Source organism: Ictalurus furcatus, chromosome 11 (assembly GCF_023375685.1).
Source record: "Ictalurus furcatus strain D&B chromosome 11, Billie_1.0, whole genome shotgun sequence".
Classification (NCBI taxonomy): domain Eukaryota; kingdom Metazoa; phylum Chordata; class Actinopteri; order Siluriformes; family Ictaluridae; genus Ictalurus; species Ictalurus furcatus.
This window is the reverse complement of record NC_071265.1, coordinates 14,942,533-14,948,607: the sequence shown is the minus strand read 5'-3', so window position 1 is coordinate 14,948,607 and position 6,075 is coordinate 14,942,533. Positions and strand designations below refer to the sequence as shown.

The following is a 6,075-nucleotide window of genomic DNA, read 5'->3' as shown; positions in this document are numbered from 1 at the left end:
ACATATTTCTGAGATCTCTGTATTTGGGTTGTACCTCAGATTTGGGTTATTCAGGTGTGTAAGCCATTTTTCTGAGCTGCCTATTCAGATTATTAAAATTACCTGTGTATATTTATAAAGGTTGCCAGACTTCCAAGAAATACCAACACTTTTTCATTTTTGCCATATATTGTAATACAATTTAACATAAAAGCAAAATAAATACCTACTAACAGGAGTCTAGCATATTGGCAATATACTGCTGCATGAATAGTCCTAGTTTATAATTTAACCCTTATTATCCAGCAGCTTATAAAATAGCACTTAATCCAATACACCCTATGTTTATAACATCATCAACTAGAAGTACAACTACAGAACTTGTGGATCTAAGACAGGGGTAAAGAAAAAAAACTCTGTATTTATTGCATGTTATTATATAAAATGTACTCCCAGTTACAGTTTTTACAATTGCTATGACAATTTTTTCAATACTTTTAAAAATTTTTCTGAACTCTTAAAAGCACCAACACACCTACAGCACACAATTGGCAAAACGGTTAATTTCATGCTCAAAATCACACGTTGTAAACTAAACTCCAACACTAATTTTCAGAATACAATAATACACTAACACAATAAACTACATCTGCCAAAACACTAATACATGTTCTCTTCCAACAGGAACATTTAGTCAATCATAGCACAATGTCATAAAAACACTATCAGATGGAATTACAGAAACTGCATTAATTTATATTTGTCAGGTCTGCCCTTGTTACGAATCGGGTCTTAGAAGCGGAAGCAATTGCAGAAAGTCTTTATTACTTGAACACAAGGTCAATAATCTAACACGGAGGTACGCGGTCTAAACATGAAACGAGGCATGAAGCATAAAACAGGAACAGGACACGAGAACTCGACCGCTTAGCATCATGCTAGCTGGAAAATATCAAGACACACCCTCGCACTTCTGCCAATAACTACACAGGGAGGAGACAGAACAGAAACCAAAACAAGCACACGTGTCCATTTTAAACAAAGTCACCATCGTCCATGTGCACTCACAGCGTGTGTATGCGCACGCCCTCCGGCTCTCCGTGCACGTCGTGCACTGCAGCACCATCTGCAGGGGAGATCGTGACAGCCCTTATACAATAGACAGTATTGATCATAGATTGTGCTTTGCACTGCAGTTTCTTTTGAAGCCTCTCTACATTTTTGTTTTGTTGGGTTTAGTAAATGCATGCATTTTGTTTCTTTTGCTGCAGAAATTCAATACAAAAAATGAATGACCCATCTCAGAGTAGTTTTATAGAATGTACGGTTTATGAAAAAAAGAAGACAGAGACAGAATTGCTGCAGTAAAGGCTCTATTTGCAACAGGACATTACTGCAAGATAATAAAAATATGCAATATAGCTGCAGTTTATTGTGTGAAAATACAAAATATACAAACAGTAAAAGCCACAGAAGAATAAAAAAAAGAAAAAAGACATGTTCTAATCTGCCATACAGGCATAGAGTCATTGTACAGTAATACATAGTAAAATTACTGTATTTACACTTTGCAGTGAGAGGAGCCCTTATACAATATCCTACCTGTTGGTTTCTTGAAATTCCGGACAGTGGATGCCACTGTGTCCCAGCTGAGATTTGGTTGTACTCGTTCACCAGCCTCTCTGTTTGATAGCCTGTGTTTTATGATGTGGCCTATGATAGTAGCTCTTATTTCATCAGGTACCCTAGCTCTGGCCCTTCTTTGAGCGCCACCACACTTTCTAACTCGTCTCTCTCTACGTTGTTCTTGTCCAGGCATTCCTCACCCTTGCCCTTGTCCCACTAATCTTCCTTGTTCTGGTACTCGTCTTCCTCTCCTTCATGCAGGCATTTTTCTTACTGTCTTTTTGTTGTTCTATATTGTTCCTTTTCCACACAAGATCAACCCAAAGAAGTTCTCTTTTACTGTATACCATATGGTCATGCGATTGAAAGAACCTCAACACCTGAGTGTGTTTCCAAGATGGGAATCAGCTGTGATTGATCGATTTGCATAACTTCAATCCGCTGTTTCTCAGTAGCAATGGAATAAAATACAGGGGATATATATATATATATATATATATATATATATATATATATATATATATATATATAGCATTTATAAATTTGGCAGTAAAAATCCATTGTTTTGGTTTTGGTTGAGCTTGTGTGTAAAAAAAAGTTCAAGCATTTTAAATTTGTGTTAACTGTATGCATTTTGTGTCAAAGCAACAAGAAATGTGATAATTGTATAGCCTACACAGACGGATGTTGTACTAACTGTGTTAAAAGTTTAGGAAAATTGTTAAAAGTATTGAAGTATTTAAAAAATCACATTGTGTGTGTTCGTTGAAGACTTTGTTTGTATCTTATTGTGCTATTAATTTTTAAGATTTTTAATATTTAAGTAGTTGAATTAATAACATTTACTGGGCTCTCCTATAAAGAAAACATGCCCTCGGATTGAAAAATATAGCTGACCAAACATTAATTTGCTAAACTTACTGGTCACTTTAAGTGTAGGTAATAATTTTATCAATTTAAAGTCCAGTCCTCGAGATAAGCAATGATTAAAATGCTCAGATTTTGGATTTATAAAACATAATATAGTTAGCTCAAACTGTCAGACAGTAGTGCAGGACTTAATACTGCTCCTCACTTGAGCTAATATTGTGCAAAAAAAATGAATAGGTATTGTATAAGTCTGTAGTTACTTCTGTGCTCTCAATGGAAATGTGTGCGATTTCAGTATTAACTCCTCACTACAAGTTGAGCATAACTTGTCGCATTGACACGTCTGTCCATTGTGCCTCATTACTTTACATAAGTCCTAATTTGAAAGCAAATATAACCAATGACACTTATGCTGAAGATGGATTGCTTTCCAAGCCAAAATAAAAAAAAACATGTTTTACTGGTGTAATTACATGTTCAGTACAATGAGAGGACAAAGAGCGGACAACAATCTTTGATGGGTTGTGGCAGTGGTGTGATGGATGTTTCTTAGTTTAGAATGTAGGACACACTATATTTGGATATATAGTTATAAGGATACCAAACAAGACATCTGAGTTTAACTGTACTTGTGGGAAATTACCATCCTATTAACTTTAAGGATTCATTATTATATAACAGTAGAATAATTGTATATGTCAAACACACAAATTACTGTAGAAACATATTTTATTTACCACATGAACTTGTAGATTATCTATCTGTGTGCTTGAAATATTTGCATTTCATTATGCCGTACTGTGGAGTGTCATGGATAAGTTTTATGTTCAAAATCTTTACCTCAATATATATGTTCGTGAGAGGAGGAGCTTCTAAATTTGATAATTAAAGCATAAAGTTTCAGTAATAAGATCCTGTCTGTTTCACTGATGATCAGCAAAGTCAATTAGGTTTTTTATTTATGTGTTTTATTTTCTTATTACATTCTCCCCCTCCTGCTCCCTTTCTCTCTCTTCTCTCGTAACACTTTTTAAATTAAAGCAAGCAGTGAATGTGTCAAGGCTGGGAGTTTAATCAAGTGGAAACCACCAAAGCCCCCTGACTGTGCGGCAGGGAATCACAGAGTTTTCAACCTATCACCAGGATCGCAGCCTTCATCAGGATCAGCAAGGCGCTTAGTCCTATTTGCATGCTAGAGAAAAGGACCCTCACTGTGACTAATGCACCAGGTATGCAGAATTTATAGTAAAGAGATAAAGTGAAGGGAGGAATGAAATTAACAGAGAGAAATAAGCACCTCTTGACATTTGAAAGCTGTGGTGGGACATTGACCATCAGCTGTTGACCATCAGGGATGATTTGCAGTATTTGCTGAGGTGTAATGGCATCTTGAGCCCTGGAACAGGAGAATGAAGGAGAGGGTGAAAATAGAACAGGCGCTGCGGTCGAAGTTTGACCTCAGAGGGGTGTGTGACATGATACTGGCTTTCAGTACAGGCAACAATTACAGGAAGTGCTTAGGCAGTCACACTGGACAAAGTCTGTACTGCCCAAATGCATTGGTAAGTATGTGTGTATGAGGTATTCTATATTCTCAGTGGGGCCGTGTTAGCCACAAACCCACTTAGAGAGAATTCACTGCAACAGACCAATAGCACAGAGACTATACTGCAACAAGACAATTACACAAACAGAAACTATACCGAACAAATCAATAACACAGAGACTATACTGCAAGAGACCAATAACATAGACACTATGCTGCAACAGTACAATAAAACAGACACTATCCTGCAGCAGACCAATAACACATTTACTATACTGCAACAAACCAATAAAAGAGACTATACTGCAAGAGACCAATAACACAGACGCTATACTGCAACAATACAATAAAACATACACTATCCTGCAGCAGACCAATAACACATGGACTCTACTGCAGCAACAAACGAATAACAGATGTTATACTGCAAAAGACCAATAACACATAGACTATACTGCAACAAACCAATAACACATACTGTAGAGTACACTGCAACAAACCAACTACAGAGATATTAAACTGCAACAAACCCATTAAATAGACACTATACTGCAATTGTCCAATAAATCAGAGAGTATCATAAAAAATCATAAATAAAATAAATAAATAAATAAATAAAATAAATAAATAACCTATTTGCAGTATGATTCGCTTCCAAACGTATTTGAATTGCCATCCACTAGAATCTTAAGTTTAGAAACTGTATATCAGACCTATTCAACTGGTAGCCCATGGGCTGGATTTCCTCCAATAGGAAAGCAGCTCTCGTGCAACCTATGTGCTCTTGCTGAAAAAAAAAACCACACAAAAAAAACCAAAACATCACTGTCTACATTAACAAAGCAAAACGCTGACACTAAGAACCACCAGTTCAAAAGTGAGTGGACTGTCAAATACATTTTTAGAGATATTCGAGCAAAGTCAGTTTGTTTACTTGTCTGCAGCCTATAGGTGTAATACATGCAAAAAAAATCATAAATGTAGTTTAGACAAAAAAAAAACAAACAAATGTCCTCCAAAACCATTTGCATTGTTATCTTCTAGAATCCTATGTTTGGAAGCTGTTTGTGCTCCGGTTTCTGTAACCATAGATCTTACCCTAGCCCCTAAGACTATAGGTATAATACATTGCAAAAATAGTTTTTAAAAAAACACACAAAAAACATGAGGCTTTCAAGCGTATTTGGATTGTTATCTGCTGTAATCTTACCTTTGGAAGCTATATGCATTCTGGTTTCCTTAACCCTAAGCCTACCCTTATCTCCTATACCTATAGGTGTGGTACAGCACACATTTTGCATTGATTATGGCCTACTTTTTGCATGATCCACACTGAAATACATTTGTATGAGTGAGGAAGGCGCTCTTTGCACATAACGTGCAGTTTTGTTTAATATTTTTTACTTTTTGCACAGAATGTTATCTAATTACACCTAAAAACTGCAACAGCTGGCAGCTGAGTTCATAGTGAGTCAATGTTTGTTACTATGGCAACATACGCTGTGAAAGTTAATCTACTTGGTGGTAGAATTACTTGAACTAAACTGGGATTTAAGCCCTGGACAGAAAGGGCATGCCCTTTATTAGGGGACTCAATAGATACTGAGACTTACATCAGAGCTTTACATCAATTAGATTTAATTATGTATTCTCTCATCCATTTATTATTTTCCCAAGTGATAATGTTTATTAATATTTCTTTAGTCCTATATTTACTGGATTCATCTCCATTCCATTCTTCTGCTACTGACAGAGGCTTAGATTTTTTTTTTGTTGTTGTTGATTTGTCTGTTTGCAAATCAACTGTTGTACTATACAAAATATGCCTTGTGGTTTCTCCACAAGTTTCACAGAATTTCAGTTTAAGATACTTGGGTGTATCATACCATAAACCAGGGGGAAATACACCCAAATTCCTAACCATATTGATGCTAGAGTTATCATAGATCCAGTCTATGATATACATTTCAATTGACTAAGACCAATTTATGTTCCCAAAGAATAAACACCCCTCACTGTCCACTGGTTTCAAGCTTTTCATTATTTCCTGTAAC

The 6,075-nt window shown here is 36.0% G+C and overlaps 1 long non-coding RNA gene across 2 annotated transcripts; it reads right to left on the bottom strand.

Moving 5' to 3' along the window:
- Positions 1 to 3,186: 3,186 nt before the first annotated feature.
- LOC128614828 (uncharacterized) lies at positions 3,187 to 5,497 on the bottom strand. Of its 2 annotated transcripts, XR_008387105.1 has the most exons (4): positions 5,232 to 5,497; positions 4,735 to 4,808; positions 3,773 to 3,871; positions 3,187 to 3,667 (listed from the first exon to the last, which is right to left on the bottom strand). It is a non-coding gene; the product is annotated as an uncharacterized LOC128614828 (long non-coding RNA). The 2 variants fall into 2 exon arrangements; XR_008387106.1 differs by lacking the exon at positions 4,735 to 4,808.
- Positions 5,498 to 6,075: the final 578 nt, after the last annotated feature.